General features: G+C 44.3%; 1 protein-coding gene across 1 annotated transcript in view; it reads left to right on the top strand.

The window, feature by feature from the left end:
- NTN3 (netrin 3) overlaps positions 1 to 20,603 on the top strand; it is a 215,093-nt gene that overhangs the window by 116,896 nt on the left and 77,594 nt on the right. The gene's annotated exons all lie outside the window — the stretch shown is intronic.

Below are 20,603 nucleotides of genomic sequence, written 5' to 3'. Positions count from 1 at the left end.
TTAAATGTGCTGCATCCACTCAGCAAAAAGCTATAAAATTAGCCAATGATTTACCTGACCTTTAACCCTGAATGCCCCTACCTCCCCTGCATTGAAAATTCATTTAAAAGGATATGTTCTCAGGGTATGTTCCTAACAAGACGATGGCGCAGAGCTCAGGCAACTTGCGGGTAGCATTCCTTGCACAGCGTTCATTTGACGTCACCCCACACACACACACACACACACACACACACCCCTTACCTGCTTTCACGCTGCAGAACTATAAACTGCATGAAAAATGAAAGGCATATTCCCATCATTTAAAATGGCAAGTGCTGGGGGAGTGGCACGGGCGTGGGCTAAATAGTAAAAAGTAAGGAAAACATTTATCTCAGGTGACTGGGTGGGGAGAATGCTCTGCATGATCTGTTTTGGGCTTGCTGTCCAGCAATTGACTGTGACGAAATACCCAGGCACGGATGGTTGGGTCTTTTCCATGCTAATGCATAGTGAGGGTGGACCTCTGGCCTCCATTCAAAAAGACAGTCGCACCTTACTTGCTAATTTTTGTTTATAAAGGACTATTTTTCTGCTTAGGGAGAGCAGAGTGATTCAAACTGCAGTGAGATGAGTCAGGATATCCCATGAAAGGGTTTAGGTTAAGCTCATAGAAAACAAGATCCTAAAATTCCTTGGTCTTATTGCAGACCTAGGGCCTCTTGACACCTGTGAGGACTAATTGGAGATCAGGGTAGGAACGGAAACTTTAAACCAAGCGTACGAATGCCCACAAACGTGCATATGTGTGCGCTGCAGCTGCAGTAAATGCACGTAAATGTTGGCCCCCTCCCCAGAACGCCCCAACCCTCCTGGACTCCGCCACTTTTCACCTAATGTTCGGTTGCTCGCGCGCACGCATATACACACACAATTTGGCTGTTTTAAAATATGAATCGCTTGTGCTCGGCCCAGATATTCGCTTATATGGGCCTTTTAACGTGAGTAACTTTTAAAACATTCACGCCACAGTGTGTACAGTCCCTCTGGTCTTATGGAATCAGAAAACCACTGGGTAAAAAGCAGGCCCACATTTAGGTCTAGGCATCTAAATAAGCACCAGATTTTGAAGTCTGCTCCCCCTTTCTTTAGGATCACGTGCTGGCGTGCTTCAAAGGGTGCACTTTGGTTTTTCTCTACCTCCCCCTCAACCCTTGGTGAGGCCTCACCTGGAGTATTGTGTTCAGTTCTGGAGACCGAATCTCAAAAGGGACAGAGACAGGATGGAGGCAGTCCAGAGAAGGGCGACAAAATGGTGGGGGGTTTCATCAAATGAATTATGAGGAGAGGTTGAAGGATCTGAATATGTATACCCTGGAGGAGAGGAGGTGCAGGGGAGATATGATACAGACCTTCAGATACCTGAAAGGTTTTAATGATGCACAACTGACAAACCTTCTCCATTGGAAAGAAATCAGTAGAACTAGGGGTCACGGAATGAAACTCCAGGGAGGAAGACTCAGAACCAATGTCAGGAAATATTTCTTCATGGAGAGGGTGGTGGATGCCTGAAATGCCCCTCCAGAGGAGGTGGTGAAGACAAAAATGGTGAAGGATTTCAAAGAGGCATGGGATAAACACTGTGGATCCCCAAAGGCTAGAGGATGGAAATGAAGAAAAGACTGCAAGGCAGTAACTTTCTGGTGTTACGGTTACTACCCTTAACCAACAAGCCTTCATTCTGTTAATGCAACTCATTTTTTCTCTCTGCATTAACGACAGGGGGAAAAGGGGAATTAGTTTCGTACAGTGACCAATAAAGACATGAATTTTACAGTGTGGGTAAACAAATAAGCATGGGGGTAACTTGCTGATGTGGGTGTTACTACCCTTGACCAATAAGCCTGATACTTGTGATGTTACTCCAACATTGCTCTCTGCTTCAACAACTAGAGATAATGGGGAATTGGACTCAGCCGGCAACCAACAAGGGCCCTGACTTTAACAGTTTGGGAAACTAAGTATGAGGGTTACTTGTAAGACATGGCAGTTGTCATCCCCTGCTGATGCCTTTATGGGGGAGACCTGTATGGCACGGCTGGTGCCACCATAAGCTTGCAGGGCAGACTGGATGGACCATTTGGTCCTTTTCTGCCATCATTTCTATGTTTCTTAACCCAGTTTCCAAACTATAAGTGCCAAAATCTTAATTTGGACCCTGGTAGTCGGGACAGAAGTTGTTGAATTGAATTCTTTGATGAACTAACTTGAGTAGTATTCACATGGCTCCAGCAGAAATGGCCTATCTGAATTTCAGTAAAGCTTTTGACCAGGGCTGAAAGAGCCCCCAAGTGCCTAAAATTAGATGCCTGGCACCAGCTTGGGAAAAGCAACTGCTGCTGGGCTGCTTACTGCCCGAAATAGCCTGGGACTGTTCAGTTCACTGCTGCTGGATGTGGGAAGGAGCCACTGCTGGTTGAGCCCAATAAAAGTCGCTGCCAGCCGGGCCAGGCAACAGTCCCTGCAATCCAAAGCTTCTCACATGTTGCTGGGCTGCTTAGAAGGAGAGAGGCCAAAGGGATAAAAACACGACCTGGAGAAGAGGGAGGTAGTAGGTAGAAGGTAACAAAGGACAGGGTTCTTGGAGGGGAAAGGGATGGAATGTGCGTAGACAGAGGGCAGGAAGAGGAGAGGAAGAGAAGAGGGGTGAGGAGAATAGGAAAAGGATGGGAGATAGGGAGTGCCTGGAGGAAGGGGAAGAAACCGGGAAAGGGGAAGGAAAAGGTGGGGAGAGAGAAGCAGAGAAAAGCAAAAATATTACAAATAAAGTAGCATAAAAACAGCAAAACCAAACATGTAGCCTTTTGGTCTTTGAGTCAAACCTATTTATTAATTTGGGGACTGTCAAATCCAGCCTATAAAACAAGACAGGTAATAGGTCCAGTCCTGTGTACCCTGGATATGCAATAGTTTGTTTCTGCCAACAGGGGGATTTACAGGAACGTTTCTTGAAAAATTCCCCTATGTTCATTCCCAGCATAGCTGCAAGACAGAGGTTCTGCAGAGACCTGGTAGAGTTTGAGTTTTCTGGGAGAAAAGCAGAGGAATATCCTGCCCAGCAGTTTGAAGAGAGATAGTGCTAGAGAAATTCTTTCCCTGGAGCACTGGGGTGCTAGAAAAGAGAGAGAGAAAGCTCTGTACCAAATGTTAAAGTCAGAGGACCAGCCTAGAGACCTTCCCTGGACAATAAAGAAAAAGAGTAGGTCTGGAGAGACTGGTGGTCCTGGAGCAACATCTTAACATCACCCCAACACAGGTCAAAATGGGAAAGTGCGTTCCAGAAGAACCCATTTTAATATTTCTGTGGGAAGGAAGGGATAATTTCAGAGTCTTCCATGGAAGGAGGATGCCCGACTGATAGAAATAACGTCAAGGAATAACGTCACACTTTGGAAAGTGTGAGGGGTGGAGGGGAGGTAGCAACCTTCTTGTTTAACTAGTATGGGAAAACACTTTTTTACTGAGAAGAGTGGTGGACATCTGGAGCAGTCTTCCAGTGAAGGTGCTAGGGACCTAAACAATAGAAGGATTTCAAGCATACTTGGGACAGATGCTAAGGACGTGCATTTGTTTAAAACAAATGGGTAAAATGGGACAAATGAGCCCATTTTGGTGTGTGTCATTTTTGTTTTCATTTCTTTTTGGCCTCAGCGTGCACTATTTGCCGAAAACAAATAAAAATGAAAACACATATTTTGAAAACCACAAAAATGAAAAAAAAAAAAAAAGGCAAAAAGCAAACAGATGAACACAGAGACCTCAAAGGCCTAGGGAGAGAAGGAAGATCACAGATCACATATCACCTGTAATAGCACAGTATTTATCTATTTATTTAAAATATTTCTTTCCCGCCTACCAACTATTTTAGGTGGGTTACAAAATATAACACTAATATAATGTACATAATAAAACACAGAAACAAAGGCCAAACATAATAAAATAGTTAGATACGAAAGCAAGGGTACGATGAACATTTACCCCCTAAAAATACCTATGATATAAGGATGTTAGAAAAGAATATCATAACCTAGCTTACTAGAGGGTCCTACCCTCAAATGCTTGATTAAACAAAAAAGCTTTATGCCTTCCTGATAATTCATACGATGCTGCTGCTTGAATGTGCTTTGCTTTTGGACTTGGCCTAGAAGCAGTCCTGCATTTTTTTCCCCCCGTAATGTTTGTGTATCAGTACCGTGCACCGTAAAAGTCAGGGCCCAGCATTGGTTGTCATCTGACTCCAATTCCCCTTTTCTCTGCCTGCCCCCTGCCCATCGAAGCAGAGAGCGATACAAAATGTTGGTGTTGTATCATCTCTTCTCCTATGTGTGTTCATTTCAGAGAGAAACTTGAGGTCTGAACCTGAAGAGCAGGAGATCAGATCAGGAAGTGCTAGCAGAATTGTTTTTGTGCAGGCCCCAGAGTAGGACTGAGGTGTGCTGATAAGGTTATATGGGTCTCAGTAGCAAGATAGCAGGATATGCTGAAGGTCGGCATTGAGGTACATTGGCAGAGCTGTTTTTGGAAGTCAGGACTAAATCAACAGGAGGTGCTGAAGATCATGACTGGATGACTTCAACAAAGCTGTGCGATGACCACAGCAGATCATGATTTGAATTTCCAAGAGGAAAGCAGATGATCCCTTGCAACATGTATGATCCTTGTTTGACACTGATTTCCCCCTTCACTTGCAGAATCCAGGCCACACTGCCTGGATTCTGCAAGTGAAGGCCACACTGCCACTCTGAGCGCTATTGCAGACAGGATCGTGGCAATAATTAATAGTTGCTCTGCAAGCCTTGCCGGAAGAGGAAGAGCATGATCCCGGAAGCACGTGTCAGGCTCGACCTCTGAAGGCTGTATGAGAGCTGTCACTGGGGGGGTGGGGAGGGGGAGTTAACGCGCACTAACTCGAAAATGAATTTTTTCCGAAATTTTGTTTTTTCCGAAATTCCGTTTTTCTATAAGAGGGGCACTTTCAATTCAGAGTGGGTTGGATCAGGGGGGTTGTTTACATTGGTCTGCCTAGGGTGCTACAGACCCTTGCTAAGTGAGAAAAATGTGAAGGCTCTTTGTTTTCTGTACTATTATTTAAATGAAAATACTAGATTGTATCAAAATGCAGAATGATAATTTGCAAAAAATATTGTGTTATTTTGACAAATAAATGTGCAGAATTTTGCAGAATTTAGAAAATGTGTGTGCAGAATTTTCAATTTTTTTGCACAGAATTCCCCCAGGAGTAGAATATGGTCCATCCAGTCAGCCCAGCCAAGTATCTAGGGTTGTAGCTGCTGCTCCAGGCAGGTTACTCCTCTTCCCTTTGTTTAGGTTGTCAGTGTCCATTCTTGGATGCTAGGGTTCTCACCTGGCTCCATGTCATAAACACCAGGCTAATCCCGTCCTGGTTTTACCCTATCACATGCAGGGACTCGTACTTCTGATGATCTCATTGATTTACCTGGAACAATCAGGACCACAAATCCCTGCATGCAATAGGTTAAATCCAGGACTGGATTAGCCTGTTTATTATGAAATGGAGCCAAATGGCAACCCTACAAGAGGCCTTTCTTTGAGTTCTTGATCAGCTCACCAGAGGACTTTCATTGTTTTGCGAGACTGTTCAGAGAGTGAAGGTAGAAAGGAGAGGGGGGGGGGAGGTGATGAATATTAAATTATCTATGCCTTTTGAATTTTTCGTTGGTATTTTCTCAAGTGCTGCTTAGTTTCTATTCTGCCTGGTGTCATCTCCAGGTGACATTTTAAGAAATGAGGACTTAAAAAAGAGAGTTTCAGAGAAAAAAGGCTGAATAGTTTGGAAGTCTCATTAAAGATCCAGATGGCTGTTTGATCTCTCCTTTTCTTTGACTTGCTGTGCAGCAGCAGCAGCCACACTAGTCAGCTACCTCTGCCTGGGTTGGGCGGGGCCTTTCCCCCACACAGGATGGGCCCACAGCAGGGCTGGGATGTTAAATCTTCATTTGACATGCTAATGAATTTCACAGCATGCCTGGAAAACTCTCACCTACCTTCCATTTACCAGAGAGGGGGGAGGGTCTGCATGTGTGCCTGCCTGTAAAGTATAGAAAAACCTTGTTCAGATTACCTTTCTGTTATATGGTAAGCAGGGGGCTGGCAGCAGGCTTTCTTTTTATCTTGCACATGTGCATTTTGAGGTGGTTTTTATTCCTCTCTTTCCCCCCTCCCCTCCCCTTACCCGTAACAGTTTTTTAAAAACCCTGAAATTTGGAATGAATTTAGCAGAGCTAGCAAGCATATCAGAGCAGCCTGGACAATGGGAGCAGGGACAATTCAGAGTCTCACCCAGGTATGTAGTCCATGGGTCCCTGTCTATCCACAGGACCTGCAGGCTGATGCAGTATCGTGCGCTGAGCTGAGCACATTGGATGCGCGTTTTCGACGTGTGTCCATCACCCCCGATGCAATAAAGGGAATCAGCGCATCCAAATCGGGCATCCAAACTCGTGCGTAGCTAATAGTGCTCATCACATGTAAATTCCATGTAGATGAGGCTATTAAAAATGACCTCGCTATGCAAAAAATCCCCATGCACCTGAGGCGCACTTTTTAACCAATCAAATTTTACGCCTGCCCAGAGCAGGTGTAAAGTCTTCCTGCGCATCAAGGGCTCAACTTAAAAACACACACAAAAAAAAAATGCTTTTCTGTGGTTCCTCCTACTTAGTATGGTCGCAGTACTAAGTAGGAAGAACCACAGAAAGCAGCACCATGCAAAAAAAAAAAAAAAAAAAGTCTTGATGTAAAAAAAGATATATTTCAGTGCGCATAATATACACCCACAATATACACGTTCAGGGCCCTGTATATTGTGCATGCGTATTGTGCCAGTAAATTAGGTGCTGCCGGATAAAATGGATGCTTGTAAACTGAGCGTCAGTGAAAGGACCCAGTCGGGAACAGCCCTGCCGGTGGGGGGAAGGAAGCTCTGGCCAGGCTGTTGTGGACGCACAACCACTTCTCCTGGGCACCCAATGCAGAGCACTAGGGATGCACAAATTGTCCATTGTGCATCCCTTTTAGCGCAACAGCTCATTTGCATATTGCATTGAGCACACAAGAGAGGTGGGTGTGCGCACGTTCCAAAAACGTGCACCCACTTTGTTGCACGTTTTCTACGAGCATGAATATTGCATCGGCGTTCTGGTAAGCAGAAACTATGATGCAGCTTTTCTTTGAGAATTTGCTTATGGAAGCACACAGGCACAAAATTCCCTTACATTTTGCACCTCATTTTTTTGGCAGGCAGAGGGAAGGGGGTGTGTGGGTGAAAGGGAAGTATAAATGCAGACTCAAAAATACCATTCTGCCTACATACTTTACTCCTCTGACCAAAATATGCTCTGGGCAAATCTTTTTTATGTGGCTAAGAGCATAGCCAGAACTGAATGTTTGGGGGGGGGGGGGGCCCCCAAGGTTAACATGGGTGGGCACCATGGCCAGCTCCCCCTGCCCCACCCCCACCCCTTACCGCCCCTATTTGGGTCCTCAAAACAATGGCTACAAACCCCTTTTAATTTCTGGCAACATTCTGACTCTGCAGTTCCTCACTTTCCCTCTCTGGTTAAAGCAGCAACTTTATGCAATGGTAAATCCTTCATGATGCCAAAGAGCAATTATATAAATAGGCTTCCAGCCTCCCACCCAGCTCAGGCATTCTTGAACTTTCAAGGGGCCGAGAGGATAGGGGGGTAAAACAGAAAGACTGATGTTCTCAAATTTCTACGTTCCTCGCCCAAGGGCAGTGGTGGCTCGCCTTCAAGTTCTGCCTCCGGAAGGAGCAGGTGATCATCCACTGGCAGTGATTCCACTGTTTCCAGGCCTTCTGACCGCTGCACCTTCGAGGGCTTGCTCAGATGGGACATGAACCTGCCGCTAGGGGCGAGATCCTGAACTGAAAGTGAGAAGGCCCAGGCCCCCAGAGATCCACCTGTGCCTATCCCCCTGGCTTCCAGGGAAACCAATTATATTGTTAATGATCCCAATATAGAGAAGGGGTTCTTTTTTATGTTTGACTGCCGTTGGAGTTTCTGTCACTCCTGTGTGCTTGCTGTTTGTGAGCATACAGTGATTGGGGTACTCAGTAACCATGCCTAAAATTCAACACAGAAAGGAACTGAACCAGCTGAGTTTTTACCGAGGTAATCAGATAAGAAAAATAATCTTCACATTCGTTTCAGTGTGAATGGGTTAACACAACTGTTTCCAAAAAATATAATGTAAAAACATTATTTTTTATTTATTTTACATTTAGCTCAGACCTTTTCATTGCTAACTCAAGGCAAGTTATATTCAGGTACAGGAGCATTAAATTATTTAAACTGGCAATCATATAATGTCACTGAGCTCAGTTCCTTGGTCCTGTAGGTGAACACCAGTTCAATTTGTTTGTGTGTGCTGTCATAAGACCTTAAGATATGCCATACTGAGTCAGACCGAGGGTCCATCAAGCCCAGCAACAGTGGCCAATCCAAGTCACAAGTACTTGGCAAGAACCCAGACATTAAATAGATCTCAAACTACTATTCCTTGTTGATTAATAGCAGTTTATAGACTTCTCCTGTAGGAACTTATCCAAACCTTTTTTAAACCCAGTCACACTAACTGTCGTAACCACATTTTGAAAGTTTTAATAAGTACATGAAAACATTCATGTGAGCAGTTTGATGTTATGTATTTCTGAAAATATCTGCAAAGAGTTTTTGGAGGGTTTTGCTATTTATTAAATATTATTATTATTATTATTATTATTAATAAAGACATTTAGGATGTCAAGGTGAATGATTTATTTTGTATGTGCAGAAGTGCTGGTTCTATTTAATAGCACATTCTTAGCACAAGCATATGAAAACTTTTTCGCTACAATATATGCTATATCCTACTTTTTGCGATAGATGTTAATGACTGTGGGATTTTCCTGCACTACTTGGTGATTAATATTCAGTTCCTCTGAACAGGTTTTGCCAATTCAGTCCTAATGTCTCCACGGATTGCTTCCTGCAGGGTTGAAACCTCAAACAGCAAGGGGGGGAGAGGCAGTTGTTCTGTCTTGCAACTTCATTACCGCCATGACACCTTTATCAAATAAATAATAATATGAGGGTCCCTCCATAGGCTTCAATTCAGAACTCAATTAGCTCTAGAAATAGCTTCCACTGCAGACTTCTATTTGCCTGCTGTGCAACTAATTCCCAGGCAGTTAAGTTAAACTATTTACTAGACAAATGGTGAGGCAACACCACCAGCACCACAAAGATGAAAGTGAAACTGGAAGTCAGGATGATATAAAGTGCGATGTTAGAAAATTTGCAATGTGATAATCACATAACAATTTCATGATAAATAAAATAAGTCTTAAAGCCCCCCCCCCCCAAAAAAAAAACTACAACAAAATAAAGGAACCAACTATAATTGTATATTCTTGTGCCTTCCTGATTTCTACCACTTTTCCTGTTTTAATTTAGGTTAAACCATTTTATGTTACAGTATAAATAATGATGCATTTCAGCCCATACTTGTGACATGCAGCAATGCAGGGCAATATGAATAAAAAAAAAACCTGACATAAAGTTTCGAACTGCAGTTCAACAACAGGTTCATATTATCTCAATGAAAAAAAGCAATGGAAAGAAACTCTTTACTACTGAAAACTATTCACAGTACATCACTGGTTAAGTAATTACCATCAACTTTTAATCTAGAATTCATCATCTAGGTAGGCCATGTACTATTATCTAATAAATAATAATATTAGGGTTTCTTCATAGACTTTTATTGAGAACTCAGCTCTGGAAATAGCTTCCAGGGCCATGCTTGCCTGCTATATAACTAACTCACTGGTAGGCATGAGAACCCTCCTGACCGCTGAAAGATTTGTGGATGTCTTAAAGGGACCTTACTATTATTAGTATGTCAGAGTGAGAACTCACAATAAGGGTTACACTGACACATTAGAATAACATAGTTATGCACCAGTGCAGGACACCCAAAAGACAGTATTTCTCAAGCTGGTCCAGGAGTACCGCTTAGCCAGTCTGGGTTTCAGAATATACACAATGAATACTCAACTCTATCTCATGCGTATTCATTGAGGATATCCTGAAAACAAGACTGGTTGGGTGTGTCCTGATGACTGGGTTGAGACCCATATGTCTAGAGGACCACAGATTTCTAGATCACTTGAGAATTGTTGGGGGTGTGTGTAAGTGGAATAAATGACATATGATTTCTTGTTAGGCATGGTTAGGTCCAATAGACTGGTGTGCGTGCCTTCCCCAAGCATTCATAACTTTCTTCCCATACAGAGGAGAAGAATTCATTCTGATCACCGTCACAGTCCTTCAGGAATAGTATCACATGCATACAAGCTTGCGTTCTGGACAGCATCTCCCTTACACCAATCTAGTACAACTAGTAGACACCGAAGGAAACTGACATGCTGAAGAGGTGGTAATTAAACTGTATTAAAAAAAAATGTAAGAAGACAATGAGGCATTATCTGTTGACAGCAAATTATATTATCCAGAACTAGAGGTTGTCTCTAGGGCTTTAAATAACGATTACATTTTGGAGTGTTTACATTTTGAATGCTGCTTTGGTTCCTCCTTTGAAGCACCCTAAAGGTTGTTTTTGTATTGTGCCCCTTACAACCATCAATCCCTTTCCCTGCTCATTCCATGCGCATCGTGAGCCCTCTTCCTCGCTGCCCCATGCATGCGCAACGTGGCAGAGCTCTCCCCATCCATCATTCTTTTCTGACAGTTGTGTGCTGCTGGTAAACATGGAAGAAAACTGCAAGCCAAGGCAGAGCTTGACAGCTCCTGACTGGGAATGGCAGGCATATGATCTTTCCCTTTCCCATATCCCAGCTTGTTTCCATTACAATCATATTATTTTGCACTTGTCTGCAGATTGTGAAACAACATCCTTCTCTCTCTCTCTCTCTCCCCACTGCCTCTCCCAGCTCCAGTTTTCAGCCGTGACCTCCACAGCACTCAGCCCAGTGGGGTGCTGGAAACACCAAACATCTGGAAGAATGAGCCATTCTGTTCCATCGCCTCCATGCCTCCCTGCACCGTTTGCCTCTCCTCCCCAGAAAATAAAAAAGGAGATGCAGCATTGAGAAGGGGAGGTTTAAAGGGGGTCTCTTTCTCTCCTGTCTTCCCACCTTCTGGGCATATCCTGCAGCCAATACAGCTTGTTTGTGCCTTCATTTTTATTCGATGGGCTCTGCTCTCCTGTCTGTCTGCACAGAAACTTCAGACTTAAAGACAGAGATCCCCGTGGAGAAGAGCCAGTCAAGGAGTCCAACTCCTGAAGCCACAAGATCTGCTCAGCTGAGGTCTAGGAATCATCAGCCAGTATTTTTTACCTTCAAGCCTGCTTTCTGCTCCTAATCCTCCTTCCTCAGTAAACTTGATAAATCTCCCTTCTTACGAAGAAGTCACTCAGATTTGGATGCAAGGATTCCACTTTTCTACTTTTTTCCTCCAATTCAGGGGACTGAGCTTCAGGGACGCGCTGGCGGCAGCTTCTGGGGGCTCTGGGGAGCCCCTTTGTTAAATTACTTTTGCAGAGTGACTTACTGAGTGGAACAGAGCCGACAAAAAAAGTCACCTGACAAGAAAACTGGTAGCGCCTCAGAATCCTCTTTCTCTCTAAATTCTCATCTCGGTAGCCATGCGGTGCTGACGTGTCTGTGAACATTTATTTCTGTGTGCTCAAGCGGACTAACCCAGCAACCACACTACTGTCAGTCAGCTGCTACCACCTCAATACGCATAACAGCCCTTTTTGCTACCTCATCCTATCCATTTTTATATATATCCATTTTATATATATTTAAACTGGATTAAATTCCCCACCCATCAGCACAAACACAAAGTTAGTGAACTGTAATAAACCCACTAACTTCATACGCAGTCACAGCATCTTATTATTATAATTCACAACAGCATCATATTTGATCATTTTTGCTACTCATCTATATTTTTATACTATACATATTTATTAATTGATACAGTTGGCTAAAATGTTAATATTCTTCCTTCAATTTCCTCCCCCTTTCAGATCCTAGTTATTTTTCCCTGTTTTTTGTAACTTTCTCACATCCTAAATATTGTTATTATATCTGTTAAGTTTCATTCTATATGTGACGTTGAATTGGGAAATGTTTTTACTATGTTACTCTCTGCCTTTACTCACATTGTTAATTGTAAACCGGGTTGATGTGATTCCATCATGAAACTCGGTATAATAAAAATAATAATAATAATAATAATAATAATATCTTTTAAACCATGTTCTTTTATATAAACACCAATATATATATACACAATTTTTTCAAACTTTAATGCCTGCCTCCATTTTCAAAACAGATTGACTGTGTTGGATGAATTAAAAGAACAGTCTCCATTTTAATGTATCCCTTGGCCCAATTCCCACCCAGGCAAAGGACTCATTGAGGTGGCCATTGGCTAGGGCAGAGCCCACACCTCCTTTGCTTTTTCTGCACAGGGGGCAGAAAAGTCAATGTCAAGGCTCTTTGAGTTTTCTCTCTTCTGGGCTCTTCTGCACAGCAGTTCACAGTCACAAAAACTCCACACTGCACACCAAAGCTCCCTCCAAAATCAAAATATGTACTGTGGTCCCTGATAGAAGGCTAAAAAAAAAAATCCACATGTGTACACCAAGATCTAGTGCACCCAACAGTTCAGAAACACAAAGTCCAAAAGCATAAAAAAAATCTCAGTCTCCCACATTAACATCCTTGTCAGATAAGTTCTCTCGGGAAGGAACCCTCCTTCTCTTGGCTTCCCCTGACACCTGTTTCAGAATGCAGCTTTTTCTCATCTTACTTCTCATGACAAATGAACTTCTGGTTGATTCATTTTGTCAAACAACAACTCTTCAAAATCTTTCCTCTCCCACCAAGGACAATCCTCTGCTATCCAAGTTCTCCCCTTGGAAATATGAGGAATATGGAAGTAAATCTCTCTTCCCTGAGACTACGTCCCGTCCTCACCAAGACTCTCAAGAATTCACTCTCTGGAAACCCACAACTTCTCCCCATTCTTGGAGACCTGGGCACCCCGACCTTATGCCCCAGCCGCTCTCCCAGGACAGGACTCTTCCCAGGCATCTATCTCATTATCCAGAAAGGACTCACTCCTGGTCTTTTCCTTGAGAAGGATAAAAATCTACACCAGCACCTCTCGTTTGCAAGAGGCATTCCAGTGTGGAAAGGCACCTTAAGACTTTCACCCCCACTTTCTGCTGGAGGGGAGAGACCTCACAACGCCTCCTATGCTCATGTGGGCTCAGCAGTTTCATTAAAGCCATGATACCTCCCACTGGGGCGTGCCAAGCCTTTCTAACACTTCTATTGTATTCTGGCTACCGGTGCCATTGGTTGGCCCCTGTCACATGGTAGGGGCTAAAGGCCACCGGTGCCATTTTGCTTAGTGGCAGCCGAGGCCCTGGGAGCAGCAGATCACTCCCGGGACCTCCGCTGGACCACAAGGGGGGGCATCGGAAGAGTGGCACGGTGCCCTTTCAAAATTCTGCCGCCTGCCGCAGCGCCCGGATCTGTGGAGACTACTGACTATACAATAGTAAGGGGCAAATTCTGGGTCCCCCTTACATTAAGGATCTTCACGAAAAGAATGGTGGCTGCGTGGAATGGCACCCAGTGGAGGTGTGTTATATGCACAAACCTCTGAAGATTTATTGAATGAATATACATCCCTACAATACATTAAAACAATCCTTTGCAAATGGGAGCTCAGTTCTGGCTTCCCATGCAAGTGCATTATTCAATTTCAGGAATCAATCCAGGAAAAAGGAATCCTTACAATATTAAAGAGAGTTAATTTCTTTATTCCAATGATAACTTCTCTGTTTCAACAAATGTTTGAAATAGTGCATTTAAATATTGTCCCCCACTATTTCGAACAGCATGGACCAGTTAGATCCAGTGACCAGGGCCGGAGGAACCACTAGGCGAGCTAGGCCTTTGCCTAGGGTGCCGCGATTTAGGGGGCGCTGTGGCAGGCGGCAGAATTTTGCCACCCTTCCGACGCCCCCTCTTGTGGTCCAGCGGAGGTCCCGGGAGCGATCTGCCACTCCCAGGGCCTTAGCTGCCACTAAGCAAAATGGCACCGGTGGCCTTTAGCCCCTACCATGTGACAGGGGCCAACCAATGGCACCGGTAGCCATTGGAGGGGGCTCCGGTAGCTCCTGTCACATGGTAGGGGCTAAAGGCCACCGGCGCCATTTTGCTTAGTGGCAGCCGAGGCCCCTGGAGCAGAAGATCACTCCCGGGCCCCCACCTGGACCACCAGGTATTTTGTAAGTTTTCTTTTGGGGGGGAGGAGTCAGGGCTGCAACTGGGGGGCGGGGCTGGGGGTGGCACGACAGGGGGGCGGCCCAAGGCTGAAGGTGCCTAGGGCGCCCAATCCCCTTGCACCGGCCCTGCCAGTGACTATTGGGTAATTTGTGACTCTCTTACCACTATAGTTTCTCCTAATGCTTCAGGGAAATTTCATTTTAAACAATTTTCAATAATAATGGGCCAGCCTGGTAGCTAAATTGGTAAGTGTCGTGCAGAAAGTTCTCACTTCAGTTCCCCACATCAGCCAGGGATGCTGAGGAGGCAGCATTCACATCCCCCGGGAGGAAAGAGCCATGGTCCTTGCTTAAGGGTGACCCCCTAGTGGTCAGATTCAGGCTCAGCGTTTGTAGGGCTCCTTGGTATACGCCCCCAGCCCAAGATCATCGTTGCATGACTAGAATAAGCATAAGATGGGACGAAATATAAAACAGGGGGGGAAAAAAACCCCAGGTAGTTGCAAATAAAGACTCACGGCACCAGATACCAGCCCTAGTTCTGAATGGTAATGACAGAAAGCAATTCTGCAAGAATTTAAAAAAGAACAAAAAAAAAAAAAAAAACTGCCGCACATCTGATCCCGTAAAATGTAAGATGTAGAGCTGTGTTTCCCAGCCCTCTCCTGGAGGCACCTTAAGCCAATCGAGTTTTTAGAATCGCCCCAATGAATATGCATGAGATAGATTTGCATGCCCTGGGTCTCCAATATATGCAAATCTATCTCATGCATATTCATTATGGATAGGTGCTTCCGGGAGAGGGCTGGGAAACACAGATGTATAGAAATCCGCTATTAGTCCTGGATTACGAAAGATCAGGTGTTAAGATTGTCATGAAGTGGGCAATCTTTCAAATTGCGTTTACCCGGGTTCTTAGGTCTTTAGGGTATAATAGTCTGACTGAAAATGTGCCTAAAAGGACATGTAGGTTCTATAGCACTTGTACTTTTAAGTGCATTTTAAAGAGGTGGCATGTTTGGTTTGGGGAAGTAAAGCAGCATGCGTGCAGATGATTTTCAACCGTAGGACTGTGCTTTCGTTAAAAGGAAGCAATGGAAAGATGAACTCAATTTTGTTAATTTTTTTCTTTACAATAGCTGGTTGCCAGTCCTATACCCCCTTCCCCCATCAGCTAAATCCATGAGCTAAACTTAAAAATTCCTTCCCCTGGTTTGCTGCAATCCCTCCGCTCCACCTCGAGTTAGCTGGTCCCACTGTGAAGGACTATTTATTTATTTATTTAGCAGTAGAAGAGGAGCCCTAGTGGTAGTTTGAGAAGAAGGAGAAGCCAGGGTTCAAATCCTGCTGATGCTGTTTGATAAGTCACTTCATTTAGACACAGAATGGGAGAAAAGCCTTGGTTCGTAAGCCCACTGGAGACAAGAAAATACTTAGGGGCTCAATATTCAGCGCCACTTAACTGAATAAACTCTGACTTATCCAGCTATGTGGCAGCATTTGACTATCCGGCTGTGTTTAGTGACCGCCACCTAGACGGATAACTATTTATCCGGCTAAGTAGTTAGCTGGATAAGTGGTGGGTGGGATGTGAGATCCAGCTAACTTATTCAGAGAAGTAATGATATTGAGACTTATATGGTAAAGTTAGCTAGATAAGTTAGACTTGCTATTGAGCAAGTCTAAAGTTAGCTAGATAACTTTTTAGTTAGCCAGATAAGTTTATTTGGGTATATTCAGTGGTACTACTGTGCCACTGAATATCCCAGCTAAGGGCCTGATTCATCAAGGTAGTTTCCCATAGCCACAGTATGGGAGGAAAGCTTTAGTGAATCAGGCAGTTACTTAACTAGCTAAGCCTTGAATGAATATAGACCTTCTAGTGTACCGGAATGTTCCTTGTCTTGAGCTATCAATTAATAGTGCGAGTTAAATCCAAAATATTTAAAACTAAAGTAAATATGATAATCTGCCTTCTCCTACAGGTTGGCTGAAGGTGGATTCTGGTGCAGGGGTGGGCAGTTTCAGTCCTCGAGGGCCGCAAACCAATAGGCATGAGAAAGATTTGCATATTCATTAAGGATATCCTGAAAACCCGACTGGTTCGCGGCCCTCAGGACCGGAATTGCCCACCCCTGCTCTGGTGAGGCAGGCGCAGCTGGAGATGACTCCTTTTCCCTTTGGACGTCACAGGGCTTGAGTAAGATGTCAGGAAGTTCCAGGAGAAAGAAGGAGGACAGATGCAACCCCAAAGGGGCTATTTTAAGTTTAATGTGTGGGTTTAGTTGGTGGGGGAGCAGGGCTGGCAGTCAGCTTTTAGTGTATGATGTAGAAAGTACATCTAAAAAAAGAAAAAGATAAAATAACACACCTCTCCCCCTACACTCCTCCTCGGTTGCTCCTGCTCAGTCACCTACATAAAAAGCAGTTGAAGTATCTGTTGACTCGTTTAGTAAGCCTAACATGGGCAGCCAGGGCTGACTTTCTCCCAGCACCCACCCTCTCACAAGTCAATAACAAGCAATGCAATCAATAACATCAACGAGACTTAGGCAAGAGTGGGATCAAACAGGCCGCAACTTTATTGTACAACAATCAGGTGCCACAGCCAGGAAGTTGCATCTGCTTCCCTGCGCACCCGCCACCCGCCAGCAAGGTGCGCAGATCCAGTTTGCACCATTAACATTGCATTATACCCACGACCCCAGCTACCATCAGCAAGGGGTTGTGACCACCAGCTCCCGCCACCTACAGCAAGGAGCCTCCCGTAGGACAACTGCACCCAATTGTCCTGCCATCACCACATTGCATCTCAATTGGCTCGGGCAACACCCCCCCCCCCCTCCCCAATTGCGACAACATTGCCTCAATGAACAATAAGAACATAATCACTTATCATAAAACAACCTGAACATAATCACTTAACTTAACAAGTGCCAATGAGGGTAGGTGGGCGGGATGCGGGTCCAGGGAGCGTCGGCAGGCAAAGAGGAGGCTGCCAGCTCTCCCTGGGAACCTAATCAGCCGGGTTCCAACCGATTGGTTCCCCTCTCCCAGGAGGACCAATTGTGGATCCTGGCCCGCCTCCCCGAGGACCGGATTCGTCTTTGGGGACGGCGGCCAGTGAGCAGGCACGTCGGCGGCCCACTCTCCTCGCTCCTTCCCCTCCCCTCCCCCTCCTTCGGGTTCCGGCGCAGCAGGTGCCTGGCACCCACATTATGCCCGGGCACCCCGATACTTCTTCGGGGTGCCCTTCTCTACTTTGTGGATGTTAGTTGTCAACGGGAAGCAATGTGGGTGGTTTCCCATTGCAAATACGTGCAACATTTACACACTAATAGGTGGCATAATTTGCAACGATGCAGCCTTTTTGAAAATTGCCCCAGAAGGCTGAAAACTGTGCAATGTTTCTTAGGTATTGAAATCTTGAGAGTAGAAATCTACTGAGTAGTTTGACAGGTTAGAGTGTTAAGGGGAGGAAGATGAGTTACCTGGATAAAGTAGACAAGATTCTCCTACTAATTCATCTAGGGGAGCTCTTCTTTACCTCAGTGATAGGGTCTCTGGTTTGGAGCCAGAAAGTTCCAGACTGAAATCCCAAGACCCTCACTGGAGAAAAAAACCAGGCTGTGACACTGTAGATTGCCCAGAGAGTGTGGAGCATGACTTTTGTATCATTAAGAAAATAGGAATGTGCAAGGCAAAAAAAAAATGCCCATTTAAGTTTGGTTTTTGTTTTTCGAGGTCTGGCTGTTTGGAGAACTTTTTCAGAATTCAGTTGGTTCAATGTTTGTTTTGATTTGGTTCGTTTTGCCAAACCGCAATAGACATTAACATTTTTTAAAAACCCCAAAATAAGAAACCCTCTCCTGAAGCCCCTTCATGGCTCCTCACTGCCCACTTGTGTGGGCTCTCCAAGGATGAAAGGGGCAGGAGCAAAGCCCAGTCACTCCTGCTCCACCGATGCCAGCCTCAGGCCTGGCTGTCACCACGTTTTATTGCTTTACAGCCACAAAACAGCTCAGTGCTGGCTGGGCCTGAGATTGGTGCCAATGGGATAGGAGTGACTGGGGATTTGGTCCCCTTTCACATTTGATGAGCCCATGGAAGGAGGAAGGTGGCAGTGGGGGGGGGCGGGCTATTTGCTAACCGTGCACAATTATTTTCCAAGACAAAAATAAAATCCAGTTTTGGAGGCACCAGCCATTCATTTCATTTGAAATTAACTGAACCAAAAATGGGCTTTTTTTTGTTCTGAAGGAAGGCCGAATGGCTGCCAACGTGGTTAAAAGATGAGGAAAAAGAGGCTATTATAGCCAAAAGAATTTCAAAAACTGGAAAAAGGATCTGACTGAAGAAAATAGGAAAAAGCATAAGTGTTAGTCAATTGGTTGTAAAAAATTGAGAACGCAAGCAAAAAGAGAATTTCTAAAGAAGCTGGCCATAGGGGCAAAAATAATAATAAAAATGTTTTAAATATATCCAAAGCAGGAAGCCAATGAGGGAGTCAACTGGACCATTAGATGATCAAGGGGTTAAAGGGGCACTTAGGGAAGAAATGGCCATTGCGGAAAGACCAAATGGATTCTTTGTTGTCTACTGAAGAGGATGTTGGGGCGATAACCGTGCTGATTTTGTAGATCAGGCCACAGACCCTTTTCTATCTTAACATTTTTTGGGCTGTTAATAGCACTGCTATCTATCCCAATATCTTTCTAAGATATCCTGATAGGTAGCAAATTATCCGGCTACATATAGATGGATAACTTAAAAACCTAAACGGCTAAATTTAAAGATAGCCAGTTAGGTTTTTCAGTTATCCGGCTACATGTAGCCGGATAACTTTAAGCTAGTATATTCAGCAGTACTACATATATCCAGCTAAATATATGGAACAAGTTATCCAGCTAACTGTAGTCAGATAACTTATCAATTAACCAGCTTGCTGAAAAGGACCTCTAAAATTATTTTACTATTAAATATCAAGCAACCTCACATTCGTGCCGATACAGTAAAAGTCACGGGAGAGCGGCGTTCGCCCGCTCTCCCGGCGCGCACACAGGCCACTCTCCTGTGTGTGCGATTCACTAAATTAATTTATTTAAATTAGAGCCCATGGCAAAAAGAGGCGCTATGGACACTAGCGCGTTCCTAGCGCCTCTTTTTGGACAGAAGCGGCGGCTGTCAGGGGGTTTGACAACCAACGCTCAATTTTGTTGGCGTCGGTTCTCGAGACCACTGACAGCCACGGGTTCAGACGCCGGCAAAATTGAGCGTCCGTTTTTCAAGCCGCAGGCCGATTTCACTTTTTTTTTTTTTATTTTTAACTTTTTTTAACTTAATATTGCCATGATATTAAGTCAGAAGGTGCACAGAAAAGCAGTTTTTACTGCTTTTCTGTGCACTTCCCCGGCGCCAGCAGAAATTAACGCCTACCTATGGGTAGGCGTTAATTTCTTAAAGTAAAATGTGTGGCTTGGCCGCACATTTTACTTACTGTATTGCGCGGGAATACCTAATAGGGCCATCAACATGCATTTGCATGTTGCGGGCGCTATTAGGTTCAGGGGGTTGGACGCGCATTTTCAACGCGCTATTACCCCTTACTAAATAAGGGGTAAAGCTAGCGCGTTGAAAACGCGCGTCCAATCACGGGTTAACAGTGCGCTCTGCCAGAGCGAACCGTACTGTATCAGCTGATAGGCTGGATAAAAATAACAATTAATTGTTTTCAGTAGCTTTTGTATTTGGAGACCTTTTTAAATTTAATATGTACACGAATGATAGCTGTGCTAAGGAAAATGTACTATCAACAAGGTGAGTTTCCTCTTTTGTTGGTCAATAGCCTGTCCTCTGGTCTAACCAATTTTATCTAATTTCTTTAGTGTGTGTAGGCTTCCCATTCTCACTGCCACGATGTGTGACACATTTCTGCATAGTAATTATGAACAGGAAAGCATGGATTCTCTCGGCAGTCAATCTTTCATAATGTCAAGAGTAGGAGTGACTTCAGTCTGTGCTCTGGCAGGACTTATGGTACATAAACCTGCTTGAGGTTTGCTATAACACAGCCTGCATGCCCGGTGGCTGTTTGCAATGGGGACAGAGAAGAAGTAGCAATGCTATCATCATCACTATAATTAACATTATGGTTACTTTATTATGGTTGGGAATAAGGAGGC

Source organism: Rhinatrema bivittatum, chromosome 14 (genome assembly GCF_901001135.1).
Source record: "Rhinatrema bivittatum chromosome 14, aRhiBiv1.1, whole genome shotgun sequence".
Taxonomy (NCBI): domain Eukaryota; kingdom Metazoa; phylum Chordata; class Amphibia; order Gymnophiona; family Rhinatrematidae; genus Rhinatrema; species Rhinatrema bivittatum.
This window is presented reverse-complemented; position numbering and strand designations above follow the sequence as displayed.